The 15,136-nt window shown below is 41.3% G+C and overlaps 1 protein-coding gene across 1 annotated transcript in view; it reads left to right on the plus strand.

Annotated features, from left to right (window-relative positions):
- Nucleotides 1-7,054: 7,054 nt before the first annotated feature.
- Nucleotides 7,055-15,136, plus strand: part of CORO2B (coronin 2B) — a 213,989-nt gene continuing 205,907 nt past the window's right edge. The window contains exon 1 of the mRNA XM_025390635.1: nt 7,055-7,269. The gene's annotated coding sequence lies outside the window, so the exon portion shown is untranslated. The remainder of the gene's footprint in view (nt 7,270-15,136) is intronic.

Raw genomic sequence — 15,136 nt, forward strand, 5'->3', positions numbered from 1 at the left:
GAGGGAGAGGGAAGAAAACAAAAGGGACTCCTGGGGTTCAGATACAACAACGAGGTGGCCGGAAGTGGAGATAATGGCTGCACTCCGGAGCGTGGGAAGTTTGAGACGCCCGAGGGGTAGCCAAATGAGATGTGGGTGAACAGTTGGAACATCTGGAGTTGGCCTGGAGTTCTAGAGGGAGGGCCTATGGAGATACTGATTTGGAAATCTTTTGCCTAGAAAGAGTAATGGAGTCATGGAGATAGCTCCTGGGGAGCTTCTCTGTAGAGTGAAATGCAAGAATGATCTTGGACAGAAGCCTGAGAAACACAAGATTCTACGGAATGAGCAGAGGAAGAAGAGGCTCAGAGGAGGCTGGGAGCTGCAGCTAGAAGGGGAGGGGAAACCACAAGGGACATTCATGGAAGCCCATCAAGGAGTGCCCAGCGAGGTGGAGATGGCCAGTGGTGTCAAATGCTGCCTTGGGCCCAAGGAAGATGAGAGAAGAAATATGTCCCTGGAATGTAGTGGCAAGGAGGTCCTTGGTAATCTTGGCAAAAACCATTTCATTATGAGAGCAGGGGGCATAAGTCACGTTGTGGTGGAGAGTATGGGAGTGAGCTCTGTGTGTGCGGACAGCTCTCTCCAGAAACTGGGCTGGAGAGGGAAGAAGAGAAAATTCAGAGATGAGAAGAATGAGGAATGGAGGGAGGCTGGTGTGTTTGTCTTTGAGATGGAATGACGTGAATATGTTGCAACCCCAAGAGGATACAGAGGAGAGGTTGAAAACAGGAGAGAGGGAGAAACAAAGGTGCCAGCCCTTGAGGAGACGAGAGGGCTGGGAGGCCACACCCACAGAGAAAAGGGGCCCATGGAAGAGGAAGGGAAAGAGGAGAGGTGGAGGTGCCAGCTCCTCTGAGAGTGGTCCGTGGCCCAGCAGTGGGGACAGAGCTGTGAGCAAATGATCCCACCAAAGCAGCCCAGGGACAGCAAGAGCCTTGGGAGCACAGAGACCTTGAGAGAGGCTCGATCCCAGCAGCCCCAGCCCTGCCAAATGCCTACACATCCTTCAGAGATCTGCTCAAACTTCACGGCCTCAGGAAAGCCACACTGAGCCTTCCAAGACGGACACAGCTCCAATAACATACGCTGTCCCAGCACACCTCCCCTCCCAACACAGCACTGTTCTATTAAACTTGAACTACAGAGAATGAAGGAAATTACTCTCTTGGATGCATGGGATCCCATCATCATCTATCCATGCAAGGTCCTTGTGGTAGGTAGAATAATGGCCCCCAAACATCTCCATGTCCAGGAACCTGGGAATGTATTAATTCATACAGCAAAACAGACTTTGCTGATGTGATTAAGAGAAGGATGGGAGATGACACTGGATTATCTGGGTGGGCCCAAGGTCATCATAAGGGTTCTTGTAACAGGGAGGCCGGAGGCTAAGCGTTAGAGGAAGAGATGTGACAAAGCACTACTGCTGGCTAGAGAGGGGAGGAAAGTGGTCATCTGCCAAGAAATATAGGCAGCCTCTACAAGGAAAGGCAAAGACAAGGAAGCCAGTTTTTTTCTCAGAGCCTCTAGAAGGAATCAGCCCTGCTGACAGCTGACCTTAGCCCAGTGAAACTGATTTTGCATTTCTGACCTCCAGTACTTGTCAGGTAATAAATTTGTGTTGTGTTAAGCCATTAATTTTGTGGAAATTTGTTATGACTGCAATAGGAAAACACATCCCCCGTCTTGTTTTGTTTTACTTTTTGCTTTTATCCCCCAAACTAGTCTAATTCCCCTCCTCATTCAGTCCAAGCATGAACCATATTTAATTACAATGTATCTAATACATGTCTTTAGATATTTAATGTATGTTCTTAGAGACATGGGAAATATATAGTGCTTTTATATGTATATGTTTTTAACTGACATAAATGTTATTGTGTATTAGCTCTTATGCTTCGTTACATTTTTCTCTCAAAGCTAAGTTTCTTGATTGACATCGGTTGTGTCATCTTGTTGATTTGTGAGAGTTTCTTATGTCTTTTTTCAGATCTAGTCTGTTTTATTCATTTAAACTGTTTTCTCCCAAGTTATCATTTAACTTTGCACATTGTATTATTTATTGAACAAAAATGCTAGTTTTGATGTAGACAAATAATCACTTTTCCCTTTAAAAGTTTGTACCTTTAGAGCCTTGCATACAAAAGCATTCCCCCAGTCACAGATATTCTTGGATTGTCTTACTATTCTTAGTATGTCTTCTATACGTTTTTTAGATTTACCTTTTGCATCCAGTTAGTATTTATCTTTGTTATAAAGTTTTACAATTTGATCCACAAATGTCTTGTTAATTTTATACTTTCTCAAATGACTTGTAAATTTGCTGCTATTTTGACTAGAGGTTTATTTTCTACTTTTCTAATTTATTGCTATTTTAGAGAAGTGCTAATGAATTACCTAGGCTGATCTCCCAGTCAGTTCTCTTGAAGAACTATTTTTCATAGTTCTATAAGTTGTGTGGGATTATTAGTTTTTATTTATAGATCATGATATTATCCACAATTAATGGCTTTATCTCTTCCATTACAATAGTTATATTACAATCCTCATTTCTTTTCTTATTTTATTGCATTGGCCAGACCCTCTAGTACTACACTGAATAATAGTCATTCCTGCCTTGCACCTAAACATAAGAAGAACATATCTAAAATTTTAAACATTTTCTTAGGTATATTTGCTGTAGGATTTTAGTAGAGAGCTATGCTCAAGTTAAAGAAGTTCTTGTCTATTTTTAGTATCTGAGAGTTTTTATCATAAAGAGATGTTGAACTTTTCAAATACCTTTCTTTGCATCTGTTGAGATATCATGTGATTTTTTTCTCCCTTAGTTTATTAATGTGGTGAAATACACAGGCAGATTTTCTGATATTGAACCATTCTTAAATTCCTGGAATAAACCCTTCTTAGTCATGATTTGCTATTTTAAAAATAATTTACTAGTATTTTATGAAGAGTTGTAACTAGGGTAATAAGTGAAATCATCTATACTTTTCTTATACTCTCCTTATAACGTTTCTTGGGTCTTGTAAAACATTCAGTTGTTACTGTGAAAAAAATGGGAAAATTATTATCATTCTTCCAACTTCTTCCATTAAAATCAAATTGCCATCTACTGCCCTCTTACCATGTCTTTCTCTGAGCATAGTACCTTTTTGTTTAAATGTCAAATAATAGTTTTTTTTCCCCCTGGCAGCAGCTTTTTTAATTCAAACACTTTATTCTTAAGGACACGCCTTCAGTACAGTTAACAAATGGTTATACCTGAAATCTGCTGAGAGCAGAGCTCAAGATCCACAGTTGCAAAGGCCACTGGCTCACTTCCTCATGGGCTGTATTACCTTCCAGAGCTGAGTGAGGCTGTGCTCTACGTCCCAACACTTGTTACTGAGTGGACATGAGGTGCAAGTTTAGCACCTTAAAAGGAGAAAAAAAGAAATAGGTTAGTAAGCAGAATGTGATTTTGTCCTCACTTCGACTTAAGTCATCTTTTTTTACTTGCCAATGTGAGTTCTGAAAGGTAGTACTATACCTGCTTAGAAATGGCTGAGTGACTGTCAATTAAAAAGCCACATTGCTGTTGTTTTAAAAAGATACTTTAAACAGTAATTGAACTGAATACCTATGGTACCAACCATGAAAAACAGTGCAGAGTTGAAGCGCCAATGACATGAAGAGCCATGGACAGATTCCTACATGTACAACAACATCACAGCAGCCACCAGGCCAATAGAAACTCACAAGGCTTCATTGATTATAAACACACCTTGGTTGCAGAAATGTTCAAATGTGCTTCTTACAATTGAAATATGGTAATATAAGGAAGGTACCAAGTATTATCAGACAAAAATGAAATGCCAAATTGCACAATTCTGGTTATATATGCATTTACAGAGATGACCCTGGGTCTCCTTCCCCAACCCTATGAGGGTCTAAGTGTTCTAAGAGAAGATGTACTGGGCTGACCCACCTGTCCCCTCTGTCTTGTATGACCAATGGCACATGCTTGAGAGCTGCTGTTCTAGGGTGAATCTGGCCAGGGTATAATAAGCCAATCTTGGGCCAGGGTTAGACATCAGTCTGTGGTCAGGGAGTGGTTAGATCATGGCACTGAGCTGTAGCCTTTGAGGATTGGGGTCAATATTCAAGTACAGTTCATGTTTGGAGTCAGTCTCTAGGTGGGGTAACTACAACTGGGTTTGTGGTCAGCCTGTGGCTGAGGTTTGGAGCTGGTTTGTGCCTGGTTTTAAGGGTCCGTTTGTGGCCAGGGTTGAGGTCATTCCATAGCCAAGGTGAGCAGCTCTCACTACCCTACACTGTGCAAGGAGCCCCATGCCTGATGCCTTTGGCCAAACAGCTTTTGTTCTGGGTGTCTTTATAGTATGTACTTTGGACAGGTCTGTCTTAGCACCCCAGGCCATGGCAAAGCTTGGCATTGCCTCTCATACGGGCTCTACTTAGGGCTCTGGGGCTGCCTATCACTCTGCTTCCAACACAGCAAGGTAGCCCTGCTGGGAGTCAGCCCTGCCCAGTTCATCCAGAGTTAGAATCCCCCTGCTCCCACCTACCTCCCTAGAGGCTAGCCAGGGGGCTAACCTGGAATGAGAGGAGAGGCCACGGAGGAAAACGTGTCTGTTTAGGGCAAGTCTGTAGGTGCCCCAGTGTGCTACCCAGGGGCACTGCTATGTGGAGGCAAGGGTCCTGTGTTTGAGTCCTGCTTCTCCCTCCATAGAGTGGGCAAAGTCATTTGCTGTCTTCAAACTTAGTTTTCTTGTTTATAAAATAGGAATCAGAATTTCTGTAAGAATGAAATGGAATAAAATGTTGAAATTTACTGTGAAAACTGTAAAGTGCTATTACAGAGTGGGGGATGGTGATGATGTCGATGATGATGGCAATGACAATGGCTACAAAGGATGATCGTTACAGGGCTCTTGATCTTACAAGGGAGTTGTAAAACGTCATTTCTACCGTGAACCCAGGAAGCCGAAATGGTATGGGGAACACATGGCCTTGCCTCAGTCACGGAAGATATCGTGATGCCTATTTTACAGATGAGAATATGGAGTCTTAAAGATTGTATGATTTACCCAAGGTCGCACGACTCCTGCTTTAGGACTTGTGCTGTGACACTGGATGCCTCTGTGTGGAGTGTTTCTGATGGCTGCTTTATCCTTCCCTTCTCCAGAATGTTCTCTTGTTGTCCTCATCACGTAGCGCAATGATAACCATGGTAACAACAGCTGACTGAGTGCTTTTTATTGGCCATGCACTGTGCTGAGTTATTCAGACAAATCATTTCACTTCATCTTCATGACAGCCCTTAAAAGGGAACCTATTTAGGTCCTAAGGTCCCAGGAAAAATGTTACAGATGTGGAAACCAAGGCTGAGAGCAGGAGTGACTTGCCAGTAAGTGGCTAATCCCAGACCTCATCTCAGACGTTCCTGGCTCTGAAGCCCACACTCATGCCACCGTGTCACACTGAAACTTTGCCAGGTGGGAGTCAGACCACCTGACCTCTGGGCCTTACCCAGCCTGCCAGTGACATCTTTGTGTAACTTTGGACTCATCAAGCATTCTCATTTGTAGAAAATGAAAATGCCTGCCAAGCCTACTCCCTGGGGGTTAGTTGAGGAGCAAATGAACGGGAAAATGTGTTAAGGAAAAAAAAAAAAAAAAACAGTCAAGTTGTTGCATAAATAGGAGGGATTTTTAATATCCTCCAAATGCTTTCCTTTTCTCCACTCATTTTTCCTGGTTTCCTCACTCTTCATCAGTAACAAAGTTAGGACAAAAGCGATGATTATTCTAAGGGGCACAAGCAGGGTCTGTCCCTTGGAAAGGCTTCTCCTCCCAGCCTCCTACGGGTTTTTCCAGTTTTCAGGCTGTTTCCAACGACCCCAAGAAGACGGCCACTGTTTCCCCCCTGCAGTGGTGGAAATAATTAGCTCCATTCTTCCTATTTGAATAGTCATGCCTAGCTGGCCTCTTAAATATGATCTTTGTGAGCAGTGCATTTTCAAACTCTCACAGGTTCTATTTTTACTTCTCTTGCTGAAGGAACGCTGTGGAAGGCGATTCCAGCACAAAGGGCCCTAATTAATTTCCCCTGCCTTTAAATATTTTTTCAAAGTATGTGTTTGAAAAAGACATTTAAAAAAAAAAAATCCGTGACTCTGGAGGTGGATTCCAACATAGTTCTCACTGCCTTCCACTTGGAAATCCACCTTCGCCTTGCCGCCTGGTGGCCAGGCTGGAGTGCTCTGTTCTGCAGCTGGGCAGTGCTTTACTGCTCCTCCTCCAGACAGAAGGGACTGCGTCCTCCATCCAGCCTCTCAGGCCACAGACCAGCTTATGTCCTAGAGTCTGAGGGCCCAGGGAGAGGATGGTGGTCGCTAAAGGTCTGGAGAGCTGAGGAGCAAATGGGGGTCTCTGAGGGCCAGAATCGTGAAAACACAGGACTGGGACCATTGGAAAAACCATTAGGCCAGATTCTTTTGCCTTGAATCCCCATTCCCTGAATGGCCTCTGAGCCAAACCATACATGCCGGATGATGATTTATTATTAATCTGATTGTCCTGACCGTGAAATGATATTCCTCAAATTGTATGTGCCCTCATAAGGCATAAGTTTTTGCAATCTGGAACACAGGGCTGCAGGGAGGTAGTTTTATCCTTTGAGAGTAATTGTGGTTTACAAGGTCCTCATTGAAAAGAAGTTGTTTTGAAAGAGCAAAGCCTTTTGAAAACACACAAGAAAAGCTTCTCCCATTTCTAGCTCTCAGCTGCCAGTGGGTAGGCTCTGGCTTCCTGGAGCGAATCCTAAGCCTAGGCAGGGAAGCTTTTCAAGGCCTCCAAGATGTGGATTGAGGGCAGGCTCCTGCATTTGAGAGCCCTGTGCCTGAAATACCATCGTGAGCGCTTCATGCTTTAGGATTCCAGGCACCATCCCTGGCAAAATGCAAATTGTCTTGAGGCAGCACATGAAAGGCGTGGGTGGCAGCGATGAGGACCGAGCTCTTCTTTTCCTGCTTCCCTCTCCTTTCTTCTTCCCTCCCCTGTCCTCATTCCCTGCCTTCTGTCTTGCCCACTCCCACCCCATTTTCTGTTCCCTACCCATTTCCATTTTCAGCCCTTCTACCTTCTCCCTACTCTCTTCTCTCCTCCTCTCTTTGGCTGTCTTCCCCCTTGCTCCCTGGGAAGCAGCATCCTGTTTCTGCCTTCCAAGGTGAGTCCAATCAGCAGCACTGCACTCTTGCTGCCAGACTTGGGGCCTTCTGGGCACAGCTTCGGCAGTGACTGGAGAAACAGCCTTCGGGCTGATCTCTACCCTAGGACTCCCCAGGGGCTTCTTGGGAACGCTGTGATGCCCTCCCTTGCCCCTTTCTGATGGAGAGGGGGTGGGGGAGCTGCTGAAGGAAAGAGGGCCCTTTTCTTGATAGCCGTAAACACTGATGAGCAAGACCCACAGCAAGTCATCTGCTCTTTGTCCCTCAGGTCCGGGGACTCCAGACCCCTGGTTCAGCACCCTAGGAAGACCTCTAGTTTATGAGGAGGAGCCTGGGCTGGGTCTCTGCTCTCTAGACAGTGATTTCAGATGAACATGCCCCAGTTGCTTTGTTCCAGCCCGAACCTGCACACACAGCATCAAAGCAGAGCAGGCAGGGCCCAGGACTGCCTCACACTCAGGAGCCTCTGACCCAGATGCACAGTCCTGCACATGTGCACAGGAGCCCTTGCAGGTGGCAAAACTGTTCAACTGCAGCTGTTCCGCACCCCAGGACAAACATAACCTGTGGGCGCCTCTGGAGAAACCCAAGCCCGGTAGCCTGCAGAAAGTGTGGCCAGGACGGACAAGGGTTGAGGAGACGACCTTCAGAAAGCATGCACGTGCACACAAGCACACACGTATAAGCATGTGTGGTTGGTTGAAGTCTCAGAAAAATGAAAAAGAGGAAACAGGGCAAAAGTCATATCTGAAAAGATAATGACCAAGAATTTAGCAAAACTGTCAGACAGGTTAATTCTACATTATCATAGGTAATTTCAAACTATTAATTCTATTTTAAACCCCAAAGCTCTAGGCAGTCTGATTTTAGAAGGTGCAATCATACCATTCTGCTATATAACCTGTATAAATTCATTAATATTTATCTTTTCAATACTCATATTGATGATTTTTGCTCTCCCTCTTTGTTCCTTGCTTAGTTTTTCTAGAGGTTTATCAATTTCATTAGTCTTTCAAACAACCAACTTTTGATTTTGTTGATTTTCCTTTGTTGTTTATACTCTATTTCATTAATATCTGCTCTTATTTCTATTATTTCCTTCTGACTATTATTTTCTTTGCTATTTGCATAGCTTGCCATTCTTTTTCTAATGTCTTAGGATAGATACTTACATAAGTGACTTTCAGCGTTTCTACTTTTCTAATACATGAAGTTCAGGCTATACATAGCTCTCTAAGCATAGCTTTAGCTGTATCTTGAGATAAATATTAGATCAATTGATTTCAGCCTTTCATGTTTTCTAATATAGGCATTTAAAGTCATACATTTTCCACTAAGCACAGCTTTAGTTCCATAAGTTTTGATATATAATATTTATCATAGCATTCACTTCAAACTATTTTCTCATTTTTATTATGATTTTTTAAATCTATGCATTATATGAAGCATGATGCTTTGTTTTCAAACATCTGGTAATTTTCTTGTTATTCTTTCATTATTGATTCTTAGATTTAGTCCACTGTGGTCAAAAGACAAACTTTGAATCATTTCTACAATTTGAAATGTGTTGAAATCTGCTTTATGGGCTAGCATGTGATCAATGTTGATAAATGTTTCGTGTACACTTGAATGTGTTTTCTATCGATGTTAGGGATAGCATAGCTTCTGTGTATGCGATTAGGTGAATGTTGTTTGTTACATTATTCAGATCTATATCCTTACAGATTTTTTTGCTGCTGCTTGTTCCATCCGTTACTGAAAGAAGTATACTACAGTCTCTCCTTAAAATAGTGATTTTTGTCTATTTCTCCTGTTAATTTTTGCTTTGTATAATTTGAAGCTATGGCATTAGATACATAAAAATTTGGAAAAGTTGTATCTTCCTGATGGACTAGCACTTTTATCATTATGAAATGTCTCTCTTAAATGCTTAGAAATGCTTCTTGCCTTAAACTCTACTTTCTCTTGGTCACAGTTCACAGAGTATATTTTTCTATCCGTTTACTTTCAGCTTCACTATGCCTTCATTTTAGGTTGAACTATAAGAAACTGCTATTTTTATAAGTCAAATATGGTTGACTATCAGCACATTAATGTAGTTCAACTTAATATTTAAGGACCCTTGTAAACAGCATAGCATTTTAAAATCCAGTCTTAAAACTTTGGCCGGGCACAGTAGCTCAAGCCTGTAATCCCAGCACTTTGAGAGGTCGAGGCGGGTGGATCTCCTGAAGTCAGGAGTTTGAGACTAGCCTGGCCAACATGGCAAAACCCCATCTCCACTGAAAAAAATACACAAAGTAGCCAGGCATGATGGCGTGAACTTGTAATCCCAGCTACTAGGGAGCTGAGGCAGGAGAATCACTTGAACCTGGGAGGTGGAGGTTGAAGTGAGCCAAGATCACACCACCGCACTCCAGCCTGGGTGACAGAGCAAGGCTCCATCTCAAAAAAAAAAAGTTTTGTCTTTTAAATGGAGTATTTAATTCATTTACATTTAATTGGAGTATTTAGTTCTTTGGTTGGTAAGTTTGGTTTTACATCTACCATCTTTACTATTTGTTTTCTATTTTTCCTACCTGTTTTGTGTTCCTTTTTCTTGCCTTCTTTTGAATTAATAAGTTATTTTTCATTATTCCATCTCCCCCATTAGCTCGTCAGTTTTACATTCTGTTACTATTATTTTAGAGATTGCCATAGATTACTTAACTTATCAGAATCTAATACAAAGTAGTACTTTTGTAAATTCTGGACAATGCCACAAGCTTGGAACATTTTAACTCATTCCCCTTCTTTTTGTGTTATTATTGTCATACATTTTAGTTCTGTATATATTTTGAATGTCACATTACATTATTTTCTTGTTAAGTCTAAGTTTATTTAGATGTACCCACATATTCACCCTGTCTGTTGTTCTTCATTCCTTCTTACGTTTCCTTTTTGACCATCTGGGGTCATTTTACTTTTGCCTGAGAAACTCATTTTAGTGTTTATGTTAATGCATGTCTACTGGTGCTGAATTCTCTTGGTTCTTGCCTGTCTGGAAATAACTTTATTTTGCATACACTTTGAAAGTTTTTACACTGGGTATAGAATTCTAGATTGTCAATTATTTTTATTTTAGAAATTTGAAGATATCATTCCATTGTCTTCTGGCTTTCATCTTTTTATTGTGCTTTTGAAGGTATGTGTTTTTTCACTATAGATTCATTTCTTTTCTTTTCTTCTTTTTTTCACTTTGTCACCCAGGCTGGAGTGCAGTAGTGGCTCACTGAAGCCTCAACCTCCCAGGCCCAAGCAATTCTCCTGTCTCAGCCTCTCAAGTAGATGAGACTACAGACCAGGCATGTGCCACTACACCTGGCTAATTTGTAAACTTTTTTGTAGAGACAAGTTCTCCCTATGTTGCCCAGGCTGGTCTTAAACTCCTGGACTCAAGCAATCCTCCCACCTCAGTCTCCCAAAGTGCTGGGATTGCAGGCATGACCCATCATGCCTGGCCCCATGGACTCCTTTAAAGAATATTCTCTTTATCTGTAATTTTCAAAGATTCACAATGATGTTACTAGGTGTTATTTTCTTTCTTGCTTGGACTTTGTAGTACTCTTGAATCTCTAGCTTGATGTCTTGGCATTGTTGGAAAATTCTTAGTCATTATTTCTGTATCTCTTTAAATACCACTTCTTCTCCATTCTTCTCTCTTTCTTGTCTGAGACTCCAATTGTATTAATATTCAAACTTTCCACCATGTCTCATATGTCTTTTATATGCTCTTTAAGCACAGCTTAACTAATCCTCCTCAGCTGTGCCAATCTATTGTGGAACCATCCCTTCCTTCCTTCCTTCCTTCCTTCCTTCCTTCCTTCCTTCCTTCCTTCCTTCCTCCCTCCCTCCCTCCCTCCCTCCCTCCCTCCCTCCCTCTCTCTCTCTCTCTCTCTCTCTTTCTTTCTTTCTTTCTTTCTTTCTTTCTTTCTTTTCTTTCTTTCTTTCTTTCTTTCTTTCTTTCTTTTTTTGATGGAGTCTCACTCTGTCGCCCAGGCTGGAGTGCAGTGGCACAATCTCAGCTCACTGCAACCTCTGCCTCCCATGTTCAAGCGACTCTCCTGCCTCAGCCTCCCGAGTAGCTGGGATTACAGGTGCTTGTCACCATACCTGGCTAATTTTTGTATTTTTAGTAGAAACGGGGTTTCACCATGTTGATCAAGCTGGTTTCATCAATTATATTCCTTTTCAGTTTTGGAATTTGCTTGATTTTTAAAAATAGATTGTTGTTCTCAGGCAAAATTCTTCATCTTGTTATATCTTTTTATGAGCATATTAATCACGGTTGTTTTAATGTCGAATAACCCTAATATGTAAGTCACATATGGGTTTATTTTTCCTGCATGTTTTTCTTGCCTGTTTTTTCTCTTGGTCTTGTAACTTGGAATACTTAATATTTTTTATTGAATACTGGAGAGTTTATATTAAAACGTGGAGACTTCGAATGATAACATCTTCTTCTATAGAGGATTCATTCTATTCTCTGGCATGCAGTTAGAGTAGGGGCTGTTTGTTTACCTCCATTCAATCAAGGGCTGAACTGACTTGAAGTTGGTTTTAGTCTTCACAAATTTGTTCTTTCTCTGGTCATTTTTCCTCCAAGAGTATAGCCATCCAGATCCAGGGATGTTTCTTGAGGTGGGGAGGGGGGCACTTATTCTTAGAAAATCCTAAATTATTTCCTTTTTCTTTCTTTTTTTCTTTCTTTTTTTTTTTTTTTTTTTTGAGACAGGGTCTCACTCTGTCACCCAGGCTGGATGGAGTGGAGTGGCATAGTCGTGGCTCACTGCAGCCTCAACCTCCCAGGCTCAATGAGATCCTCCTACCTCAGCCTCCTAAGTAGCTAGGATCACAGGCACATAACACCACGCCTAGCTAATTTCTTAATTTTTTGTAGAGATGGGGGTCTCCCTATGTTGCCCAGGCTGGTCTTGAACTCCTGGGCTTAAGCAATCCTCCCTCCTCAGCCTCCCAAAGTGCTGGGATTATAGGCATGAGCCACTGTACCCAGCCCTAAATTCAAATTTTTGTTTCTCAGAGACCACGAAAGGTTTTCCAGCTACCTTTTGTTTAGTTTCTTAGCTTCTCACCCTGCACAGCCAAGAATTGACAAATAACTCAAGTGGAAAATGCCAACTGACAGGTTTAGTTTTCCGTGCCTCCATTGTCTCTTGGACCTTGGCTCCTCATGTCAGCTGCCTTGGGAGCCTAGAACTGTCCTTTTTTGTTCCCCTGCTCTGTAAGATAGCCTAAAGCTCTGCTGGCTTCTCTGCCTCTTTGTGGATGAACCCTACCAGGCCCTGCAGCCTCCCATATCCCAAGGGGAAAAGTGATGACCAAAAGCTGAGATCTTTCAAAGAATTTTCTTTTTTTTCTCGCCCCTTAAGTAGTGGTTGCCTTGGGTGTCCTACAATTCTTCAAAAATATTTTTTAAAATATTTTTTTCCAAGGCTGGGTACAGCGGCTCACACTTGTAATCCAAGCACTTTGGGAGGCCAAGGCAGGAGGATTGCTTGAGCCCAGGAGTTCAAGACCAGCCTGGACAACATAGTGAGACCTCATCTTTATAAAAAATTTAAAAATTAGCTGAGTGTGGTGGTGCATGCTTGTAGTCTCAACTACTTGGGAGGCTGAGATGGGAGGATTGCTTGAGCCCAGGAGGTGGAGGCTGCAGTGAACCATAATTGCACCACTGCATTCCAGCCTGGGCAACAGAGCAAAACCCTATCTCAAAAAAAAAAAAAAAAGAAAAAATTCCAGCTTTTTTAGTTTATTTCACTAGAAACTTTGGTCTGACACAAGTTACTTTATTGTAACCAGAAGTAAAATTATAACTCTTATAGCTTTTAAAATCTTATTTTAATGATTTTAATGTTAATAAAATCTATTGTTTTCCCTAATCCCTTTTTGCTGTTCTATGAGGAAATAACTAAATCATAAATCCTTTCATGCACTTTTTGCTGAGATGTCTTAGGCTTATCTCCCCAATCATACTCTAATAAATGAACTTCACCATTTTATTGCATGTACCTTTTTTAAAGTGCCATGCTAAGCATTCCCTTCTTTGAACCCTGCCTTGATACTGTGGAGTAAGTAGGGATCATTTTTTTCCATTTTGCAAATGAAGACATTGAAGCTCATAAAATTTCTTTAACAAAGAACTTAAATAAATTCTTCTAAGGCTGATAATTAGGTAGAGGAGTCCTAACTAAAATTTAGTTCTTCCAGCTCAAAGTCTAGTCACCATTCATGCTTCTTTTCCACTGGAGGACCCCCAAAGCCAGAACCTTTCCCTGAACACTCCACAGGACTCACTAAAGGTCTAAATATGCAGTAGATGGTCTGGTAGTACTTGCTGAATTGATTTATATTATGTTGCAGCAGCTGATCAGAGGCAGAGGCTCCCAGCCTGACCCTGGCCCTTAACTGTTGCATCAGATTTTATTTAAAAAGGAACAGAGAATAATAAATTAAATTCTGGTGCCAAAAGGAACCCACAGGAATTTATGAGAAATACAACATAAATTCACTAAAACTCCTACTCAGTACTTATTCCTCTCTGTCTTATATTTAGGCACATCTGGGTATAACTAAATCAGCCAAATCTGCTACTCTCAGACAGGCAGCTAATCCCCCTCCCATTCCCCCCAAAAAACCCCAAAAATAAAAATAAAGCAAACTGACATCATATAACAGTTCATGGGGCTTATTATGGTCTAAAATGACAGGCATGTAAGTTGAAGCCAGTTCTGAAATAAGTCTCTCAAAATTCCAGGGGGACGGGGGGCAGATACAAACTTCATTTTCAAAGTAAATTCTGAAGCATTTTGAAAAGAAAAGAAGAGCTTTCTGTGAAACATGGCTGGAAAAGTCAGGAAGGACTGCAGATGTTTTGAAGCAAATTACTAGTGAGTTTGTCAAAATTTGGAAAAGGACAGCTTCCCCTTATTCTGGGTCATGGGAGGACTCAAGAAGACTTTGTAAGTTACCCGGCTGAGACTAACTCGATTCTTGACAGAGCCTTTGCAGGGTTTAGTGAAAATAGTTTTCATTTGTTAAAAAGTAGAAATGCCGTTTCTGTTACTTGCTCACTCAATAAAAATCTCCAAACTCTTGTCTCAAATTCAGCCTAATTCATATCTATCCCCAGAACAGAAACCAAACCCCCGAAGAGGGTCAAAATTATCAACTCTGTTTATAGAATAAGCTGTTGGGCAGAGAGTCAAACTTGGCTTGCTGGATTTTTTAGAAAATAATTTTAATCAACTTTATTTACTTTATTAAAGTATAATGTGTTAAAATGCACCAACTTAAAGCTGACCGTGCAATGAGTTTTTACAAATGTATACATCCATGTGCAACATCAAAATCAAGCTATAAAACACTTCTCCCCAAAAAGTTTGCATATGTTCTGTCCCAGTCAATCACTCTTACAACCAGCTTAAGGAACATAGATTTGTTATTTCTGGAGTTTTTAGAGTTTCAAATGAATGAAATCATAAGTATGTACTCTTTCACACCCGGCTTCTTTCATTCAATATAATTATTTTGAGACTTACCCATGTGGTTTCGTGTATCAATAGTCATTTTTTATGGTTGAGCATGATTCTATTATATGCATGTACCACAATTTATTTATCCGCTCACCAGTTTATGCATGTACATTTTGGTTGGTTTTAGTTTTGGGTTTTTATTAAGGTGTTATGAACATTTACAGATGGGTCTTCATACAGACATGTTTTCATTTCTCTTGAGTAAATGCCTAGGGGTACACTTGCTGGGTCACATAATGTATATTTAAGTTTATAAGAAATTTCTAAAATT

The sequence above is a fragment of the Theropithecus gelada genome, chromosome 7a (assembly GCF_003255815.1).
Source record: "Theropithecus gelada isolate Dixy chromosome 7a, Tgel_1.0, whole genome shotgun sequence".
Classification (NCBI taxonomy): domain Eukaryota; kingdom Metazoa; phylum Chordata; class Mammalia; order Primates; family Cercopithecidae; genus Theropithecus; species Theropithecus gelada.